The 19,289-nt window shown below is 59.3% G+C and overlaps 18 non-coding genes and 1 pseudogene across 18 annotated transcripts; all 19 read left to right on the forward strand.

Moving 5' to 3' along the window:
* The first annotated feature begins 802 nt into the window (after positions 1-802).
* On the forward strand, positions 803-921 carry LOC144677090 (5S ribosomal RNA). The gene has a single exon (XR_013575497.1). It is a non-coding gene; the product is annotated as a 5S ribosomal RNA (ribosomal RNA).
* Positions 922-1,779: 858 nt separating this feature from the next.
* Positions 1,780-1,898, forward strand: LOC144677091 (5S ribosomal RNA). The gene has a single exon (XR_013575498.1). It is a non-coding gene; the product is annotated as a 5S ribosomal RNA (ribosomal RNA).
* Positions 1,899-2,749: 851 nt separating this feature from the next.
* LOC144677092 (5S ribosomal RNA) lies at positions 2,750-2,868 on the forward strand. Its single transcript, XR_013575499.1, has one exon. It is a non-coding gene; the product is annotated as a 5S ribosomal RNA (ribosomal RNA).
* Positions 2,869-3,729: 861 nt separating this feature from the next.
* Positions 3,730-3,848, forward strand: LOC144677093 (5S ribosomal RNA). The gene has a single exon (XR_013575500.1). It is a non-coding gene; the product is annotated as a 5S ribosomal RNA (ribosomal RNA).
* Positions 3,849-4,709: 861 nt separating this feature from the next.
* LOC144677094 (5S ribosomal RNA) lies at positions 4,710-4,828 on the forward strand. Its single transcript, XR_013575501.1, has one exon. It is a non-coding gene; the product is annotated as a 5S ribosomal RNA (ribosomal RNA).
* Positions 4,829-5,689: 861 nt separating this feature from the next.
* LOC144677086 (5S ribosomal RNA) lies at positions 5,690-5,802 on the forward strand (annotated as a pseudogene).
* An 858-nt stretch (positions 5,803-6,660) lies between these two features.
* LOC144677095 (5S ribosomal RNA) lies at positions 6,661-6,779 on the forward strand. The gene has a single exon (XR_013575502.1). It is a non-coding gene; the product is annotated as a 5S ribosomal RNA (ribosomal RNA).
* An 855-nt stretch (positions 6,780-7,634) lies between these two features.
* On the forward strand, positions 7,635-7,753 carry LOC144677096 (5S ribosomal RNA). Its single transcript, XR_013575503.1, has one exon. It is a non-coding gene; the product is annotated as a 5S ribosomal RNA (ribosomal RNA).
* An 861-nt stretch (positions 7,754-8,614) lies between these two features.
* LOC144677097 (5S ribosomal RNA) lies at positions 8,615-8,733 on the forward strand. The gene has a single exon (XR_013575504.1). It is a non-coding gene; the product is annotated as a 5S ribosomal RNA (ribosomal RNA).
* Positions 8,734-9,594: 861 nt separating this feature from the next.
* Positions 9,595-9,713, forward strand: LOC144677127 (5S ribosomal RNA). The gene has a single exon (XR_013575533.1). It is a non-coding gene; the product is annotated as a 5S ribosomal RNA (ribosomal RNA).
* An 858-nt stretch (positions 9,714-10,571) lies between these two features.
* Positions 10,572-10,690, forward strand: LOC144677128 (5S ribosomal RNA). The gene has a single exon (XR_013575534.1). It is a non-coding gene; the product is annotated as a 5S ribosomal RNA (ribosomal RNA).
* An 858-nt stretch (positions 10,691-11,548) lies between these two features.
* LOC144677099 (5S ribosomal RNA) lies at positions 11,549-11,667 on the forward strand. Its single transcript, XR_013575506.1, has one exon. It is a non-coding gene; the product is annotated as a 5S ribosomal RNA (ribosomal RNA).
* Positions 11,668-12,528: 861 nt separating this feature from the next.
* On the forward strand, positions 12,529-12,647 carry LOC144677100 (5S ribosomal RNA). Its single transcript, XR_013575507.1, has one exon. It is a non-coding gene; the product is annotated as a 5S ribosomal RNA (ribosomal RNA).
* Positions 12,648-13,499: 852 nt separating this feature from the next.
* Positions 13,500-13,618, forward strand: LOC144677101 (5S ribosomal RNA). The gene has a single exon (XR_013575508.1). It is a non-coding gene; the product is annotated as a 5S ribosomal RNA (ribosomal RNA).
* An 855-nt stretch (positions 13,619-14,473) lies between these two features.
* LOC144677102 (5S ribosomal RNA) lies at positions 14,474-14,592 on the forward strand. The gene has a single exon (XR_013575509.1). It is a non-coding gene; the product is annotated as a 5S ribosomal RNA (ribosomal RNA).
* Positions 14,593-15,453: 861 nt separating this feature from the next.
* On the forward strand, positions 15,454-15,572 carry LOC144677104 (5S ribosomal RNA). Its single transcript, XR_013575510.1, has one exon. It is a non-coding gene; the product is annotated as a 5S ribosomal RNA (ribosomal RNA).
* An 861-nt stretch (positions 15,573-16,433) lies between these two features.
* LOC144677130 (5S ribosomal RNA) lies at positions 16,434-16,552 on the forward strand. The gene has a single exon (XR_013575535.1). It is a non-coding gene; the product is annotated as a 5S ribosomal RNA (ribosomal RNA).
* An 858-nt stretch (positions 16,553-17,410) lies between these two features.
* LOC144677131 (5S ribosomal RNA) lies at positions 17,411-17,529 on the forward strand. Its single transcript, XR_013575536.1, has one exon. It is a non-coding gene; the product is annotated as a 5S ribosomal RNA (ribosomal RNA).
* Positions 17,530-18,387: 858 nt separating this feature from the next.
* LOC144677105 (5S ribosomal RNA) lies at positions 18,388-18,506 on the forward strand. The gene has a single exon (XR_013575511.1). It is a non-coding gene; the product is annotated as a 5S ribosomal RNA (ribosomal RNA).
* The last annotated feature ends 783 nt before the right edge of the window (positions 18,507-19,289 follow it).

Here is a 19,289-nt window from a genome sequence, read left to right on the forward strand (position 1 = left end):
ACGGAGGCGCAATCTTTTTGCTGCTGCTGCTGCTGCTGCTGCTGCTGTCCGCGTGGTCCGCGTGCCCCGGCTCGTTTGCGGGCAGGGAGAAGGTAGCCAGGCCGGTCGGCCGCACATTCAGCTACCCCGGCGTTGCTGGGCCATTCGAGTGGAGCCTGCTCGGGAAGCTGGGCTCGGCGGCCTGTGATCGGCGCGGACGCATGCACGTCGGGCCGCCCTTGTGCCTCGGGGCGAGCTTTCCCTAAGTTGAAGGCAGGGCAGAGTAGAGAGGGAAGAAGCTCTGTGCCCGCTGGTAAAAGGATCAAGAGCGAGAGGGCCCCACAGATTGAAAGTGAGTTGCCAAAGAAGCAAATGCGAGGTGAGAAAAAGCTTGTGGACGCAACGGGCGGTTGAGGTGCGGAAGGCCGTGACTGCCTGCAAGCGTGGCGGAGGCAGGTAGAATCGAGGCATTCGAGAGGGCGTCGGATGATTATTTGGATAGAAAGAAGGTGCAGGGGTACGGGGACAAAGGCACAAGAGGCGGATGGTAGCGCGTGCCTGACGCTTCCCCCAGTGCGGAGAGGACGAATGTTGAACGGGAGCAAGGGTGCAGGCTGGAGGCTGGTGAGGCGTAAGTAGGGCTTGCAGTTTGCCTGTGGGGGGAGGCTGAGAAGGAAGGGAGCCAGGTGGGGGAGGGATGAAAGGGAGTAGGAGGGAAAGAAGAAGAGAGAGAGAGAGAGAGAGAAAAAAAAAGAAAACCCACGGTAAAGAAGAAGGGGCTGGACTGAGAGGCTTGAATTAGCCAGAAAGGCAGGCGGCAAGTGCCTACGGCCATACTAGTCTGAAAACGCCCGATCTCGTCTGATCTCGGAAGCTAAGCAGACTCAGGCCTGGTTAGTACTTGGATGGGAGACCGCCTGGGAATACCAGGTGCAGTAGGCTTTTGCTGCCAGCAGAGGCTGCTCACGTCACCACTCTCCACATTCACTCTGCCACACAACGGAGGCGCAATCTTTTTGCTGCTGCTGCTGCTGCTGCTGCTGCTGTCCGCGTGGTCCGCGTGCCCCGGCTCGTTTGCGGGCAGGGAGAAGGTAGCCAGGCCGGTCGGCCAGCACATTCAGCTACCCCGGCGTTGCTGGGCCATTCGAGTGGAGCCTGCTCGGGAAGCTGGGCTCGGCGGCCTGTGATCGGCGCGGACGCATGCACGTCGGGCCGCCCTTGTGCCTCGGGGCGAGCTTTCCCTAAGTTGAAGGCAGGGCAGAGTAGAGAGGGAAGAAGCTCTGTGCCCGCTGGTAAAAGGATCAAGAGCGAGAGGGCCCCACAGATTGAAAGTGAGTTGCCAAAGAAGCAAATGCGAGGTGAGAAAAAGCTTGTGGACGCAACGGGCGGTTGAGGTGCGGAAGGCCGTGACTGCCTGCAAGCGTGGCGGAGGCAGGTAGAATCGAGGCATTCGAGAGGGCGTCGGATGATTATTTGGATAGAAAGAAGGTGCAGGGGTACGGGGACAAAGGCACAAGAGGCGGATGGTAGCGCGTGCCTGACGCTTCCCCCAGTGCGGAGAGGACGAATGTTGAACGGGAGCAAGGGTGCAGGCTGGAGGCTGGTGCGGCGTAAGTAGGGCTTGCAGTTTGCCTGTGGGGGGAGGCTGAGAAGGAAGGGAGCCAGGTGGGGGAGGGATGAAAGGGAGTAGGAGGGAAAGAAGAAGAGAGAGAGAGAGAGAGAAAAAAAAAGAAAACCCGCGGTAAAGAAGAAGGGGCTGGACTGAGAGGCTTGAATTAGCCAGAAAGGCAGGCGGCAAGTGCCTACGGCCATACTAGTCTGAAAACGCCCGATCTCGTCTGATCTCGGAAGCTAAGCAGACTCAGGCCTGGTTAGTACTTGGATGGGAGACCGCCTGGGAATACCAGGTGCAGTAGGCTTTTGCTGCCAGCAGAGGCTGCTCACGTCACCACTCTCCACATTCACTCTGCCACACAACGGAGGCGCAATCTTTTTGCTGCTGCTGCTGCTGCTGCTGTCCGCGTGGTCCGCGTGCCCCGGCTCGTTTGCGGGCAGGGAGAAGGTAGCCAGGCCGGTCGGCCAGCACATTCAGCTACCCCGGCGTTGCTGGGCCATTCGAGTGGAGCCTGCTCGGGAAGCTGGGCTCGGCGGCCTGTGATCGGCGCGGACGCATGCACGTCGGGCCGCCCTTGTGCCTCGGGGCGAGCTTTCCCTAAGTTGAAGGCAGGGCAGAGTAGAGAGGGAAGAAGCTCTGTGCCCGCTGGTAAAAGGATCAAGAGCGAGAGGGCCCCACAGATTGAAAGTGAGTTGCCAAAGAAGCAAATGCGAGGTGAGAAAAAGCTTGTGGACGCAACGGGCGGTTGAGGTGCGGAAGGCCGTGACTGCCTGCAAGCGTGGCGGAGGCAGGTAGAATCGAGGCATTCGAGAGGGCGTCGGATGATTATTTGGATAGAAAGAAGGTGCAGGGGTACGGGGACAAAGGCACAAGAGGCGGATGGTAGCGCGTGCCTGACGCTTCCCCCAGTGCGGAGAGGACGAATGTTGAACGGGAGCAAGGGTGCAGGCTGGAGGCTGGTGAGGCGTAAGTAGGGCTTGCAGTTTGCCTGTGGGGGGAGGCTGAGAAGGAAGGGAGCCAGGTGGGGGAGGGATGAAAGGGAGTGGAGGGAAAGAAGAAGAGAGAGAGAGAGAGAGAAAAAAAAAGAAAACCCGCGGTAAAGAAGAAGGGGCTGGACTGAGAGGCTTGAATTAGCCAGAAAGGCAGGCGGCAAGTGCCTACGGCCATACTAGTCTGAAAACGCCCGATCTCGTCTGATCTCGGAAGCTAAGCAGACTCAGGCCTGGTTAGTACTTGGATGGGAGACCGCCTGGGAATACCAGGTGCAGTAGGCTTTTGCTGCCAGCAGAGGCTGCTCACGTCACCACTCTCCACATTCACTCTGCCACACAACGGAGGCGCAATCTTTTTGCTGCTGCTGCTGCTGCTGCTGCTGCTGCTGTCCGCGTGGTCCGCGTGCCCCGGCTCGTTTGCGGGCAGGGAGAAGGTAGCCAGGCCGGTCGGCCAGCACATTCAGCTACCCCGGCGTTGCTGGGCCATTCGAGTGGAGCCTGCTCGGGAAGCTGGGCTCGGCGGCCTGTGATCGGCGCGGACGCATGCACGTCGGGCCGCCCTTGTGCCTCGGGGCGAGCTTTCCCTAAGTTGAAGGCAGGGCAGAGTAGAGAGGGAAGAAGCTCTGTGCCCGCTGGTAAAAGGATCAAGAGCGAGAGGGCCCCACAGATTGAAAGTGAGTTGCCAAAGAAGCAAATGCGAGGTGAGAAAAAGCTTGTGGACGCAACGGGCGGTTGAGGTGCGGAAGGCCGTGACTGCCTGCAAGCGTGGCGGAGGCAGGTAGAATCGAGGCATTCGAGAGGGCGTCGGATGATTATTTGGATAGAAAGAAGGTGCAGGGGTACGGGGACAAAGGCACAAGAGGCGGATGGTAGCGCGTGCCTGACGCTTCCCCCAGTGCGGAGAGGACGAATGTTGAACGGGAGCAAGGGTGCAGGCTGGAGGCTGGTGAGGCGTAAGTAGGGCTTGCAGTTTGCCTGTGGGGGGAGGCTGAGAAGGAAGGGAGCCAGGTGGGGGAGGGATGAAAGGGAGTAGGAGGGAAAGAAGAAGAGAGAGAGAGAGAGAGAAAAAAAAAGAAAACCCGCGGTAAAGAAGAAGGGGCTGGACTGAGAGGCTTGAATTAGCCAGAAAGGCAGGCGGCAAGTGCCTACGGCCATACTAGTCTGAAAACGCCCGATCTCGTCTGATCTCGGAAGCTAAGCAGACTCAGGCCTGGTTAGTACTTGGATGGGAGACCGCCTGGGAATACCAGGTGCAGTAGGCTTTTGCTGCCAGCAGAGGCTGCTCACGTCACCACTCTCCACATTCACTCTGCCACACAACGGAGGCGCAATCTTTTTGCTGCTGCTGCTGCTGCTGCTGCTGCTGCTGTCCGCGTGGTCCGCGTGCCCCGGCTCGTTTGCGGGCAGGGAGAAGGTAGCCAGGCCGGTCGGCCAGCACATTCAGCTACCCCGGCGTTGCTGGGCCATTCGAGTGGAGCCTGCTCGGGAAGCTGGGCTCGGCGGCCTGTGATCGGCGCGGACGCATGCACGTCGGGCCGCCCTTGTGCCTCGGGGCGAGCTTTCCCTAAGTTGAAGGCAGGGCAGAGTAGAGAGGGAAGAAGCTCTGTGCCCGCTGGTAAAAGGATCAAGAGCGAGAGGGCCCCACAGATTGAAAGTGAGTTGCCAAAGAAGCAAATGCGAGGTGAGAAAAAGCTTGTGGACGCAACGGGCGGTTGAGGTGCGGAAGGCCGTGACTGCCTGCAAGCGTGGCGGAGGCAGGTAGAATCGAGGCATTCGAGAGGGCGTCGGATGATTATTTGGATAGAAAGAAGGTGCAGGGGTACGGGGACAAAGGCACAAGAGGCGGATGGTAGCGCGTGCCTGACGCTTCCCCCAGTGCGGAGAGGACGAATGTTGAACGGGAGCAAGGGTGCAGGCTGGAGGCTGGTGAGGCGTAAGTAGGGCTTGCAGTTTGCCTGTGGGGGGAGGCTGAGAAGGAAGGGAGCCAGGTGGGGGAGGGATGAAAGGGAGTAGGAGGGAAAGAAGAAGAGAGAGAGAGAGAGAGAAAAAAAAAGAAAACCCACGGTAAAGAAGAAGGGGCTGGACTGAGAGGCTTGAATTAGCCAGAAAGGCAGGCGGCAAGTGCCTACGGCCATACTAGTCTGAAAACGCCCGATCTCGTCTGATCTCGGAAGCTAAGCAGACTCAGGCCTGGTTAGTACTTGGATGGGAGACCGCCTGGGAATACCAGGTGCAGTAGGCTTTTGCTGCCAGCAGAGGCTGCTCACGTCACCACTCTCCACATTCACTCTGCCACACAACGGAGGCGCAATCTTTTTGCTGCTGCTGCTGCTGCTGCTGCTGCTGCTGTCCGCGTGGTCCGCGTGCCCCGGCTCGTTTGCGGGCAGGGAGAAGGTAGCCAGGCCGGTCGGCCAGCACATTCAGCTACCCCGGCGTTGCTGGGCCATTCGAGTGGAGCCTGCTCGGGAAGCTGGGCTCGGCGGCCTGTGATCGGCGCGGACGCATGCACGTCGGGCCGCCCTTGTGCCTCGGGGCGAGCTTTCCCTAAGTTGAAGGCAGGGCAGAGTAGAGAGGGAAGAAGCTCTGTGCCCGCTGGTAAAAGGATCAAGAGCGAGAGGGCCCCACAGATTGAAAGTGAGTTGCCAAAGAAGCAAATGCGAGGTGAGAAAAAGCTTGTGGACGCAACGGGCGGTTGAGGTGCGGAAGGCCGTGACTGCCTGCAAGCGTGGCGGAGGCAGGTAGAATCGAGGCATTCGAGAGGGCGTCGGATGATTATTTGGATAGAAAGAAGGTGCAGGGGTACGGGGACAAAGGCACAAGAGGCGGATGGTAGCGCGTGCCTGACGCTTCCCCCAGTGCGGAGAGGACGAATGTTGAACGGGAGCAAGGGTGCAGGCTGGAGGCTGGTGAGGCGTAAGTAGGGCTTGCAGTTTGCCTGTGGGGGGAGGCTGAGAAGGAAGGGAGCCAGGTGGGGGAGGGATGAAAGGGAGTAGGAGGGAAAGAAGAAGAGAGAGAGAGAGAGAGAAAAAAAAAGAAAACCCGCGGTAAAGAAGAAGGGGCTGGACTGAGAGGCTTGAATTAGCCAGAAAGGCAGGCGGCAAGTGCCTACGGCCATACTAGTCTGAAAACGCCCGATCTCGTCTGATCTCGGAAGCTAAGCAGGCCTGGTTAGTACTTGGATGGGAGACCGCCTGGGAATACCAGGTGCAGTAGGCTTTTGCTGCCAGCAGAGGCTGCTCACGTCACCACTCTCCACATTCACTCTGCCACACAACGGAGGCGCAATCTTTTTGCTGCTGCTGCTGCTGCTGCTGCTGCTGTCCGCGTGGTCCGCGTGCCCCGGCTCGTTTGCGGGCAGGGAGAAGGTAGCCAGGCCGGTCGGCCAGCACATTCAGCTACCCCGGCGTTGCTGGGCCATTCGAGTGGAGCCTGCTCGGGAAGCTGGGCTCGGCGGCCTGTGATCGGCGCGGACGCATGCACGTCGGGCCGCCCTTGTGCCTCGGGGCGAGCTTTCCCTAAGTTGAAGGCAGGGCAGAGTAGAGAGGGAAGAAGCTCTGTGCCCGCTGGTAAAAGGATCAAGAGCGAGAGGGCCCCACAGATTGAAAGTGAGTTGCCAAAGAAGCAAATGCGAGGTGAGAAAAAGCTTGTGGACGCAACGGGCGGTTGAGGTGCGGAAGGCCGTGACTGCCTGCAAGCGTGGCGGAGGCAGGTAGAATCGAGGCATTCGAGAGGGCGTCGGATGATTATTTGGATAGAAAGAAGGTGCAGGGGTACGGGGACAAAGGCACAAGAGGCGGATGGTAGCGCGTGCCTGACGCTTCCCCCAGTGCGGAGAGGACGAATGTTGAACGGGAGCAAGGGTGCAGGCTGGAGGCTGGTGAGGCGTAAGTAGGGCTTGCAGTTTGCCTGTGGGGGGAGGCTGAGAAGGAAGGGAGCCAGGTGGGGGAGGGATGAAAGGGAGTAGGAGGGAAAGAAGAAGAGAGAGAGAGAGAGAGAAAAAAAAAGAAAACCCGCGGTAAAGAAGAAGGGGCTGGACTGAGAGGCTTGAATTAGCCAGAAAGGCAGGCGGCAAGTGCCTACGGCCATACTAGTCTGAAAACGCCCGATCTCGTCTGATCTCGGAAGCTAAGCAGACTCAGGCCTGGTTAGTACTTGGATGGGAGACCGCCTGGGAATACCAGGTGCAGTAGGCTTTTGCTGCCAGCAGAGGCTGCTCACGTCACCACTCTCCACATTCACTCTGCCACACAACGGAGGCGCAATCTTTTTGCTGCTGCTGCTGCTGCTGCTGCTGTCCGCGTGGTCCGCGTGCCCCGGCTCGTTTGCGGGCAGGGAGAAGGTAGCCAGGCCGGTCGGCCAGCACATTCAGCTACCCCGGCGTTGCTGGGCCATTCGAGTGGAGCCTGCTCGGGAAGCTGGGCTCGGCGGCCTGTGATCGGCGCGGACGCATGCACGTCGGGCCGCCCTTGTGCCTCGGGGCGAGCTTTCCCTAAGTTGAAGGCAGGGCAGAGTAGAGAGGGAAGAAGCTCTGTGCCCGCTGGTAAAAGGATCAAGAGCGAGAGGGCCCCACAGATTGAAAGTGAGTTGCCAAAGAAGCAAATGCGAGGTGAGAAAAAGCTTGTGGACGCAACGGGCGGTTGAGGTGCGGAAGGCCGTGACTGCCTGCAAGCGTGGCGGAGGCAGGTAGAATCGAGGCATTCGAGAGGGCGTCGGATGATTATTTGGATAGAAAGAAGGTGCAGGGGTACGGGGACAAAGGCACAAGAGGCGGATGGTAGCGCGTGCCTGACGCTTCCCCCAGTGCGGAGAGGACGAATGTTGAACGGGAGCAAGGGTGCAGGCTGGAGGCTGGTGAGGCGTAAGTAGGGCTTGCAGTTTGCCTGTGGGGGGAGGCTGAGAAGGAAGGGAGCCAGGTGGGGGAGGGATGAAAGGGAGTAGGAGGGAAAGAAGAAGAGAGAGAGAGAGAGAGAAAAAAAAAGAAAACCCACGGTAAAGAAGAAGGGGCTGGACTGAGAGGCTTGAATTAGCCAGAAAGGCAGGCGGCAAGTGCCTACGGCCATACTAGTCTGAAAACGCCCGATCTCGTCTGATCTCGGAAGCTAAGCAGACTCAGGCCTGGTTAGTACTTGGATGGGAGACCGCCTGGGAATACCAGGTGCAGTAGGCTTTTGCTGCCAGCAGAGGCTGCTCACGTCACCACTCTCCACATTCACTCTGCCACACAACGGAGGCGCAATCTTTTTGCTGCTGCTGCTGCTGCTGCTGCTGCTGCTGTCCGCGTGGTCCGCGTGCCCCGGCTCGTTTGCGGGCAGGGAGAAGGTAGCCAGGCCGGTCGGCCAGCACATTCAGCTACCCCGGCGTTGCTGGGCCATTCGAGTGGAGCCTGCTCGGGAAGCTGGGCTCGGCGGCCTGTGATCGGCGCGGACGCATGCACGTCGGGCCGCCCTTGTGCCTCGGGGCGAGCTTTCCCTAAGTTGAAGGCAGGGCAGAGTAGAGAGGGAAGAAGCTCTGTGCCCGCTGGTAAAAGGATCAAGAGCGAGAGGGCCCCACAGATTGAAAGTGAGTTGCCAAAGAAGCAAATGCGAGGTGAGAAAAAGCTTGTGGACGCAACGGGCGGTTGAGGTGCGGAAGGCCGTGACTGCCTGCAAGCGTGGCGGAGGCAGGTAGAATCGAGGCATTCGAGAGGGCGTCGGATGATTATTTGGATAGAAAGAAGGTGCAGGGGTACGGGGACAAAGGCACAAGAGGCGGATGGTAGCGCGTGCCTGACGCTTCCCCCAGTGCGGAGAGGACGAATGTTGAACGGGAGCAAGGGTGCAGGCTGGAGGCTGGTGAGGCGTAAGTAGGGCTTGCAGTTTGCCTGTGGGGGGAGGCTGAGAAGGAAGGGAGCCAGGTGGGGGAGGGATGAAAGGGAGTAGGAGGGAAAGAAGAAGAGAGAGAGAGAGAGAGAAAAAAAAAGAAAACCCGCGGTAAAGAAGAAGGGGCTGGACTGAGAGGCTTGAATTAGCCAGAAAGGCAGGCGGCAAGTGCCTACGGCCATACTAGTCTGAAAACGCCCGATCTCGTCTGATCTCGGAAGCTAAGCAGACTCAGGCCTGGTTAGTACTTGGATGGGAGACCGCCTGGGAATACCAGGTGCAGTAGGCTTTTGCTGCCAGCAGAGGCTGCTCACGTCACCACTCTCCACATTCACTCTGCCACACAACGGAGGCGCAATCTTTTTGCTGCTGCTGCTGCTGCTGCTGCTGCTGCTGTCCGCGTGGTCCGCGTGCCCCGGCTCGTTTGCGGGCAGGGAGAAGGTAGCCAGGCCGGTCGGCCAGCACATTCAGCTACCCCGGCGTTGCTGGGCCATTCGAGTGGAGCCTGCTCGGGAAGCTGGGCTCGGCGGCCTGTGATCGGCGCGGACGCATGCACGTCGGGCCGCCCTTGTGCCTCGGGGCGAGCTTTCCCTAAGTTGAAGGCAGGGCAGAGTAGAGAGGGAAGAAGCTCTGTGCCCGCTGGTAAAAGGATCAAGAGCGAGAGGGCCCCACAGATTGAAAGTGAGTTGCCAAAGAAGCAAATGCGAGGTGAGAAAAAGCTTGTGGACGCAACGGGCGGTTGAGGTGCGGAAGGCCGTGACTGCCTGCAAGCGTGGCGGAGGCAGGTAGAATCGAGGCATTCGAGAGGGCGTCGGATGATTATTTGGATAGAAAGAAGGTGCAGGGGTACGGGGACAAAGGCACAAGAGGCGGATGGTAGCGCGTGCCTGACGCTTCCCCCAGTGCGGAGAGGACGAATGTTGAACGGGAGCAAGGGTGCAGGCTGGAGGCTGGTGAGGCGTAAGTAGGGCTTGCAGTTTGCCTGTGGGGGGAGGCTGAGAAGGAAGGGAGCCAGGTGGGGGAGGGATGAAAGGGAGTAGGAGGGAAAGAAGAAGAGAGAGAGAGAGAGAGAAAAAAAAAGAAAACCCACGGTAAAGAAGAAGGGGCTGGACTGAGAGGCTTGAATTAGTCAGAAAGGCAGGCGGCAAGTGCCTACGGCCATACTAGTCTGAAAACGCCCGATCTCGTCTGATCTCGGAAGCTAAGCAGACTCAGGCCTGGTGAGTACTTGGATGGGAGACCGCCTGGGAATACCAGGTGCAGTAGGCTTTTGCTGCCAGCAGAGGCTGCTCACGTCACCACTCTCCACATTCACTCTGCCACACAACGGAGGCGCAATCTTTTTGCTGCTGCTGCTGCTGCTGCTGCTGCTGTCCGCGTGGTCCGCGTGCCCCGGCTCGTTTGCGGGCAGGGAGAAGGTAGCCAGGCCGGTCGGCCAGCACATTCAGCTACCCCGGCGTTGCTGGGCCATTCGAGTGGAGCCTGCTCGGGAAGCTGGGCTCGGCGGCCTGTGATCGGCGCGGACGCATGCACGTCGGGCCGCCCTTGTGCCTCGGGGCGAGCTTTCCCTAAGTTGAAGGCAGGGCAGAGTAGAGAGGGAAGAAGCTCTGTGCCCGCTGGTAAAAGGATCAAGAGCGAGAGGGCCCCACAGATTGAAAGTGAGTTGCCAAAGAAGCAAATGCGAGGTGAGAAAAAGCTTGTGGACGCAACGGGCGGTTGAGGTGCGGAAGGCCGTGACTGCCTGCAAGCGTGGCGGAGGCAGGTAGAATCGAGGCATTCGAGAGGGCGTCGGATGATTATTTGGATAGAAAGAAGGTGCAGGGGTACGGGGACAAAGGCACAAGAGGCGGATGGTAGCGCGTGCCTGACGCTTCCCCCAGTGCGGAGAGGACGAATGTTGAACGGGAGCAAGGGTGCAGGCTGGAGGCTGGTGAGGCGTAAGTAGGGCTTGCAGTTTGCCTGTGGGGGGAGGCTGAGAAGGAAGGGAGCCAGGTGGGGGAGGGATGAAAGGGAGTAGGAGGGAAAGAAGAAGAGAGAGAGAGAGAGAGAAAAAAAAAGAAAACCCACGGTAAAGAAGAAGGGGCTGGACTGAGAGGCTTGAATTAGTCAGAAAGGCAGGCGGCAAGTGCCTACGGCCATACTAGTCTGAAAACGCCCGATCTCGTCTGATCTCGGAAGCTAAGCAGACTCAGGCCTGGTGAGTACTTGGATGGGAGACCGCCTGGGAATACCAGGTGCAGTAGGCTTTTGCTGCCAGCAGAGGCTGCTCACGTCACCACTCTCCACATTCACTCTGCCACACAACGGAGGCGCAATCTTTTTGCTGCTGCTGCTGCTGCTGCTGCTGCTGTCCGCGTGGTCCGCGTGCCCCGGCTCGTTTGCGGGCAGGGAGAAGGTAGCCAGGCCGGTCGGCCAGCACATTCAGCTACCCCGGCGTTGCTGGGCCATTCGAGTGGAGCCTGCTCGGGAAGCTGGGCTCGGCGGCCTGTGATCGGCGCGGACGCATGCACGTCGGGCCGCCCTTGTGCCTCGGGGCGAGCTTTCCCTAAGTTGAAGGCAGGGCAGAGTAGAGAGGGAAGAAGCTCTGTGCCCGCTGGTAAAAGGATCAAGAGCGAGAGGGCCCCACAGATTGAAAGTGAGTTGCCAAAGAAGCAAATGCGAGGTGAGAAAAAGCTTGTGGACGCAACGGGCGGTTGAGGTGCGGAAGGCCGTGACTGCCTGCAAGCGTGGCGGAGGCAGGTAGAATCGAGGCATTCGAGAGGGCGTCGGATGATTATTTGGATAGAAAGAAGGTGCAGGGGTACGGGGACAAAGGCACAAGAGGCGGATGGTAGCGCGTGCCTGACGCTTCCCCCAGTGCGGAGAGGACGAATGTTGAACGGGAGCAAGGGTGCAGGCTGGAGGCTGGTGAGGCGTAAGTAGGGCTTGCAGTTTGCCTGTGGGGGGAGGCTGAGAAGGAAGGGAGCCAGGTGGGGGAGGGATGAAAGGGAGTAGGAGGGAAAGAAGAAGAGAGAGAGAGAGAGAGAAAAAAAAAGAAAACCCACGGTAAAGAAGAAGGGGCTGGACTGAGAGGCTTGAATTAGCCAGAAAGGCAGGCGGCAAGTGCCTACGGCCATACTAGTCTGAAAACGCCCGATCTCGTCTGATCTCGGAAGCTAAGCAGACTCAGGCCTGGTTAGTACTTGGATGGGAGACCGCCTGGGAATACCAGGTGCAGTAGGCTTTTGCTGCCAGCAGAGGCTGCTCACGTCACCACTCTCCACATTCACTCTGCCACACAACGGAGGCGCAATCTTTTTGCTGCTGCTGCTGCTGCTGCTGCTGCTGCTGTCCGCGTGGTCCGCGTGCCCCGGCTCGTTTGCGGGCAGGGAGAAGGTAGCCAGGCCGGTCGGCCAGCACATTCAGCTACCCCGGCGTTGCTGGGCCATTCGAGTGGAGCCTGCTCGGGAAGCTGGGCTCGGCGGCCTGTGATCGGCGCGGACGCATGCACGTCGGGCCGCCCTTGTGCCTCGGGGCGAGCTTTCCCTAAGTTGAAGGCAGGGCAGAGTAGAGAGGGAAGAAGCTCTGTGCCCGCTGGTAAAAGGATCAAGAGCGAGAGGGCCCCACAGATTGAAAGTGAGTTGCCAAAGAAGCAAATGCGAGGTGAGAAAAAGCTTGTGGACGCAACGGGCGGTTGAGGTGCGGAAGGCCGTGACTGCCTGCAAGCGTGGCGGAGGCAGGTAGAATCGAGGCATTCGAGAGGGCGTCGGATGATTATTTGGATAGAAAGAAGGTGCAGGGGTACGGGGACAAAGGCACAAGAGGCGGATGGTAGCGCGTGCCTGACGCTTCCCCCAGTGCGGAGAGGACGAATGTTGAACGGGAGCAAGGGTGCAGGCTGGAGGCTGGTGAGGCGTAAGTAGGGCTTGCAGTTTGCCTGTGGGGGGAGGCTGAGAAGGAAGGGAGCCAGGTGGGGGAGGGATGAAAGGGAGTAGGAGGGAAAGAAGAAGAGAGAGAGAGAGAGAGAAAAAAAAAGAAAACCCGCGGTAAAGAAGAAGGGGCTGGACTGAGAGGCTTGAATTAGCCAGAAAGGCAGGCGGCAAGTGCCTACGGCCATACTAGTCTGAAAACGCCCGATCTCGTCTGATCTCGGAAGCTAAGCAGACTCAGGCCTGGTTAGTACTTGGATGGGAGACCGCCTGGGAATACCAGGTGCAGTAGGCTTTTGCTGCCAGCAGAGGCTGCTCACGTCACCACTCTCCACATTCACTCTGCCACACAACGGAGGCGCAATCTTTTTGCTGCTGCTGCTGCTGCTGCTGTCCGCGTGGTCCGCGTGCCCCGGCTCGTTTGCGGGCAGGGAGAAGGTAGCCAGGCCGGTCGGCCAGCACATTCAGCTACCCCGGCGTTGCTGGGCCATTCGAGTGGAGCCTGCTCGGGAAGCTGGGCTCGGCGGCCTGTGATCGGCGCGGACGCATGCACGTCGGGCCGCCCTTGTGCCTCGGGGCGAGCTTTCCCTAAGTTGAAGGCAGGGCAGAGTAGAGAGGGAAGAAGCTCTGTGCCCGCTGGTAAAAGGATCAAGAGCGAGAGGGCCCCACAGATTGAAAGTGAGTTGCCAAAGAAGCAAATGCGAGGTGAGAAAAAGCTTGTGGACGCAACGGGCGGTTGAGGTGCGGAAGGCCGTGACTGCCTGCAAGCGTGGCGGAGGCAGGTAGAATCGAGGCATTCGAGAGGGCGTCGGATGATTATTTGGATAGAAAGAAGGTGCAGGGGTACGGGGACAAAGGCACAAGAGGCGGATGGTAGCGCGTGCCTGACGCTTCCCCCAGTGCGGAGAGGACGAATGTTGAACGGGAGCAAGGGTGCAGGCTGGAGGCTGGTGAGGCGTAAGTAGGGCTTGCAGTTTGCCTGTGGGGGGAGGCTGAGAAGGAAGGGAGCCAGGTGGGGGAGGGATGAAAGGGAGTAGGAGGGAAAGAAGAAGAGAGAGAGAGAGAGAGAAAAAAAAAGAAAACCCGCGGTAAAGAAGAAGGGGCTGGACTGAGAGGCTTGAATTAGCCAGAAAGGCAGGCGGCAAGTGCCTACGGCCATACTAGTCTGAAAACGCCCGATCTCGTCTGATCTCGGAAGCTAAGCAGACTCAGGCCTGGTTAGTACTTGGATGGGAGACCGCCTGGGAATACCAGGTGCAGTAGGCTTTTGCTGCCAGCAGAGGCTGCTCACGTCACCACTCTCCACATTCACTCTGCCACACAACGGAGGCGCAATCTTTTTGCTGCTGCTGCTGCTGCTGCTGCTGTCCGCGTGGTCCGCGTGCCCCGGCTCGTTTGCGGGCAGGGAGAAGGTAGCCAGGCCGGTCGGCCAGCACATTCAGCTACCCCGGCGTTGCTGGGCCATTCGAGTGGAGCCTGCTCGGGAAGCTGGGCTCGGCGGCCTGTGATCGGCGCGGACGCATGCACGTCGGGCCGCCCTTGTGCCTCGGGGCGAGCTTTCCCTAAGTTGAAGGCAGGGCAGAGTAGAGAGGGAAGAAGCTCTGTGCCCGCTGGTAAAAGGATCAAGAGCGAGAGGGCCCCACAGATTGAAAGTGAGTTGCCAAAGAAGCAAATGCGAGGTGAGAAAAAGCTTGTGGACGCAACGGGCGGTTGAGGTGCGGAAGGCCGTGACTGCCTGCAAGCGTGGCGGAGGCAGGTAGAATCGAGGCATTCGAGAGGGCGTCGGATGATTATTTGGATAGAAAGAAGGTGCAGGGGTACGGGGACAAAGGCACAAGAGGCGGATGGTAGCGCGTGCCTGACGCTTCCCCCAGTGCGGAGAGGACGAATGTTGAACGGGAGCAAGGGTGCAGGCTGGAGGCTGGTGAGGCGTAAGTAGGGCTTGCAGTTTGCCTGTGGGGGGAGGCTGAGAAGGAAGGGAGCCAGGTGGGGGAGGGATGAAAGGGAGTAGGAGGGAAAGAAGAAGAGAGAGAGAGAGAGAGAAAAAAAAAGAAAACCCACGGTAAAGAAGAAGGGGCTGGACTGAGAGGCTTGAATTAGCCAGAAAGGCAGGCGGCAAGTGCCTACGGCCATACTAGTCTGAAAACGCCCGATCTCGTCTGATCTCGGAAGCTAAGCAGACTCAGGCCTGGTTAGTACTTGGATGGGAGACCGCCTGGGAATACCAGGTGCAGTAGGCTTTTGCTGCCAGCAGAGGCTGCTCACGTCACCACTCTCCACATTCACTCTGCCACACAACGGAGGCGCAATCTTTTTGCTGCTGCTGCTGCTGCTGCTGCTGCTGCTGTCCGCGTGGTCCGCGTGCCCCGGCTCGTTTGCGGGCAGGGAGAAGGTAGCCAGGCCGGTCGGCCAGCACATTCAGCTACCCCGGCGTTGCTGGGCCATTCGAGTGGAGCCTGCTCGGGAAGCTGGGCTCGGCGGCCTGTGATCGGCGCGGACGCATGCACGTCGGGCCGCCCTTGTGCCTCGGGGCGAGCTTTCCCTAAGTTGAAGGCAGGGCAGAGTAGAGAGGGAAGAAGCTCTGTGCCCGCTGGTAAAAGGATCAAGAGCGAGAGGGCCCCACAGATTGAAAGTGAGTTGCCAAAGAAGCAAATGCGAGGTGAGAAAAAGCTTGTGGACGCAACGGGCGGTTGAGGTGCGGAAGGCCGTGACTGCCTGCAAGCGTGGCGGAGGCAGGTAGAATCGAGGCATTCGAGAGGGCGTCGGATGATTATTTGGATAGAAAGAAGGTGCAGGGGTACGGGGACAAAGGCACAAGAGGCGGATGGTAGCGCGTGCCTGACGCTTCCCCCAGTGCGGAGAGGACGAATGTTGAACGGGAGCAAGGGTGCAGGCTGGAGGCTGGTGAGGCGTAAGTAGGGCTTGCAGTTTGCCTGTGGGGGGAGGCTGAGAAGGAAGGGAGCCAGGTGGGGGAGGGATGAAAGGGAGTAGGAGGGAAAGAAGAAGAGAGAGAGAGAGAGAGAAAAAAAAAGAAAACCCGCGGTAAAGAAGAAGGGGCTGGACTGAGAGGCTTGAATTAGCCAGAAAGGCAGGCGGCAAGTGCCTACGGCCATACTAGTCTGAAAACGCCCGATCTCGTCTGATCTCGGAAGCTAAGCAGACTCAGGCCTGGTTAGTACTTGGATGGGAGACCGCCTGGGAATACCAGGTGCAGTAGGCTTTTGCTGCCAGCAGAGGCTGCTCACGTCACCACTCTCCACATTCACTCTGCCACACAACGGAGGCGCAATCTTTTTGCTGCTGCTGCTGCTGCTGCTGCTGCTGCTGTCCGCGTGGTCCGCGTGCCCCGGCTCGTTTGCGGGCAGGGAGAAGGTAGCCAGGCCGGTCGGCCAGCACATTCAGCTACCCCGGCGTTGCTGGGCCATTCGAGTGGAGCCTGCTCGGGAAGCTGGGCTCGGCGGCCTGTGATCGGCGCGGACGCATGCACGTCGGGCCGCCCTTGTGCCTCGGGGCGAGCTTTCCCTAAGTTGAAGGCAGGGCAGAGTAGAGAGGGAAGAAGCTCTGTGCCCGCTGGTAAAAGGATCAAGAGCGAGAGGGCCCCACAGATTGAAAGTGAGTTGCCAAAGAAGCAAATGCGAGGTGAGAAAAAGCTTGTGGACGCAACGGGCGGTTGAGGTGCGGAAGGCCGTGACTGCCTGCAAGCGTGGCGGAGGCAGGTAGAATCGAGGCATTCGAGAGGGCGTCGGATGATTATTTGGATAGAAAGAAGGTGCAGGGGTACGGGGACAAAGGCACAAGAGGCGGATGGTAGCGCGTGCCTGACGCTTCCCCCAGTGCGGAGAGGACGAATGTTGAACGGGAGCAAGGGTGCAGGCTGGAGGCTGGTGAGGCGTAAGTAGGGCTTGCAGTTTGCCTGTGGGGGGAGGCTGAGAAGGAAGGGAGCCAGGTGGGGGAGGGATGAAAGGGAGTAGGAGGGAAAGAAGAAGAGAGAGAGAGAGAGAGAAAAAAAAAGAAAACCCACGGTAAAGAAGAAGGGGCTGGACTGAGAGGCTTGAATTAGTCAGAAAGGCAGGCGGCAAGTGCCTACGGCCATACTAGTCTGAAAACGCCCGATCTCGTCTGATCTCGGAAGCTAAGCAGACTCAGGCCTGGTGAGTACTTGGATGGGAGACCGCCTGGGAATACCAGGTGCAGTAGGCTTTTGCTGCCAGCAGAGGCTGCTCACGTCACCACTCTCCACATTCACTCTGCCACACAACGGAGGCGCAATCTTTTTGCTGCTGCTGCTGCTGCTGCTGCTGCTGTCCGCGTGGTCCGCGTGCCCCGGCTCGTTTGCGGGCAGGGAGAAGGTAGCCAGGCCGGTCGGCCAGCACATTCAGCTACCCCGGCGTTGCTGGGCCATTCGAGTGGAGCCTGCTCGGGAAGCTGGGCTCGGCGGCCTGTGATCGGCGCGGACGCATGCACGTCGGGCCGCCCTTGTGCCTCGGGGCGAGCTTTCCCTAAGTTGAAGGCAGGGCAGAGTAGAGAGGGAAGAAGCTCTGTGCCCGCTGGTAAAAGGATCAAGAGCGAGAGGGCCCCACAGATTGAAAGTGAGTTGCCAAAGAAGCAAATGCGAGGTGAGAAAAAGCTTGTGGACGCAACGGGCGGTTGAGGTGCGGAAGGCCGTGACTGCCTGCAAGCGTGGCGGAGGCAGGTAGAATCGAGGCATTCGAGAGGGCGTCGGATGATTATTTGGATAGAAAGAAGGTGCAGGGGTACGGGGACAAAGGCACAAGAGGCGGATGGTAGCGCGTGCCTGACGCTTCCCCCAGTGCGGAGAGGACGAATGTTGAACGGGAGCAAGGGTGCAGGCTGGAGGCTGGTGAGGCGTAAGTAGGGCTTGCAGTTTGCCTGTGGGGGGAGGCTGAGAAGGAAGGGAGCCAGGTGGGGGAGGGATGAAAGGGAGTAGGAGGGAAAGAAGAAGAGAGAGAGAGAGAGAGAAAAAAAAAGAAAACCCACGGTAAAGAAGAAGGGGCTGGACTGAGAGGCTTGAATTAGTCAGAAAGGCAGGCGGCAAGTGCCTACGGCCATACTAGTCTGAAAACGCCCGATCTCGTCTGATCTCGGAAGCTAAGCAGACTCAGGCCTGGTGAGTACTTGGATGGGAGACCGCCTGGGAATACCAGGTGCAGTAGGCTTTTGCTGCCAGCAGAGGCTGCTCACGTCACCACTCTCCACATTCACTCTGCCACACAACGGAGGCGCAATCTTTTTGCTGCTGCTGCTGCTGCTGCTGCTGCTGTCCGCGTGGTCCGCGTGCCCCGGCTCGTTTGCGGGCAGGGAGAAGGTAGCCAGGCCGGTCGGCCAGCACATTCAGCTACCCCGGCGTTGCTGGGCCATTCGAGTGGAGCCTGCTCGGGAAGCTGGGCTCGGCGGCCTGTGATCGGCGCGGACGCATGCACGTCGGGCCGCCCTTGTGCCTCGGGGCGAGCTTTCCCTAAGTTGAAGGCAGGGCAGAGTAGAGAGGGAAGAAGCTCTGTGCCCGCTGGTAAAAGGATCAAGAGCGAGAGGGCCCCACAGATTGAAAGTGAGTTGCCAAAGAAGCAAATGCGAGGTGAGAAAAAGCTTGTGGACGCAACGGGCGGTTGAGGTGCGGAAGGCCGTGACTGCCTGCAAGCGTGGCGGAGGCAGGTAGAATCGAGGCATTCGAGAGGGCGTCGGATGATTATTTGGATAGAAAGAAGGTGCAGGGGTACGGGGACAAAGGCACAAGAGGCGGATGGTAGCGCGTGCCTGACGCTTCCCCCAGTGCGGAGAGGACGAATGTTGAACGGGAGCAAGGGTGCAGGCTGGAGGCTGGTGAGGCGTAAGTAGGGCTTGCAGTTTGCCTGTGGGGGGAGGCTGAGAAGGAAGGGAGCCAGGTGGGGGAGGGATGAAAGGGAGTAGGAGGGAAAGAAGAAGAGAGAGAGAGAGAGAGAAAAAAAAAGAAAACCCGCGGTAAAGAAGAAGGGGCTGGACTGAGAGGCTTGAATTAGCCAGAAAGGCAGGCGGCAAGTGCCTACGGCCATACTAGTCTGAAAACGCCCGATCTCGTCTGATCTCGGAAGCTAAGCAGACTCAGGCCTGGTTAGTACTTGGATGGGAGACCGCCTGGGAATACCAGGTGCAGTAGGCTTTTGCTGCCAGCAGAGGCTGCTCACGTCACCACTCTCCACATTCACTCTGCCACACAACGGAGGCGCAATCTTTTTGCTGCTGCTGCTGCTGCTGCTGCTGCTGTCCGCGTGGTCCGCATGCCCCGGCTCGTTTGCGGGCAGGGAGAAGGTAGCCAGGCCGGTCGGCCAGCACATTCAGCTACCCCGGCGTTGCTGGGCCATTCGAGTGGAGCCTGCTCGGGAAGCTGGGCTCGGCGGCCTGTGATCGGCGCGGACGCATGCACGTCGGGCCGCCCTTGTGCCTCGGGGCGAGCTTTCCCTAAGTTGAAGGCAGGGCAGAGTAGAGAGGGAAGAAGCTCTGTGCCCGCTGGTAAAAGGATCAAGAGCGAGAGGGCCCCACAGATTGAAAGTGAGTTGCCAAAGAAGCAAATGCGAGGTGAGAAAAAGCTTGTGGACGCAACGGGCGGTTGAGGTGCGGAAGGCCGTGACTGCCTGCAAGCGTGGCGGAGGCAGGTAGAATCGAGGCATTCGAGAGGGCGTCGGATGATTATTTGGATAGAAAGAAGGTGCAGGGGTACGGGGACAAAGGCACAAGAGGCGGATGGTAGCGCGTGCCTGACGCTTCCCCCAGTGCGGAGAGGACGAATGTTGAACGGGAGCAAGGGTGCAGGCTGGAGGCTGGTGAGGCGTAAGTAGGGCTTGCAGTTTGCCTGTGGGGGGAGGCTGAGAAGGAAGGGAGCCAGGTGGGGGAGGGATGAAAGGGAGTAGGAGGGAAAGAAGAAGAGAGAGAGAGAGAGAGAAAA

This window comes from Cetorhinus maximus, unplaced genomic scaffold (assembly GCF_964194155.1).
Source record: "Cetorhinus maximus unplaced genomic scaffold, sCetMax3.hap1.1 HAP1_SCAFFOLD_2238, whole genome shotgun sequence".
In the NCBI taxonomy this organism is placed as follows: domain Eukaryota; kingdom Metazoa; phylum Chordata; class Chondrichthyes; order Lamniformes; family Cetorhinidae; genus Cetorhinus; species Cetorhinus maximus.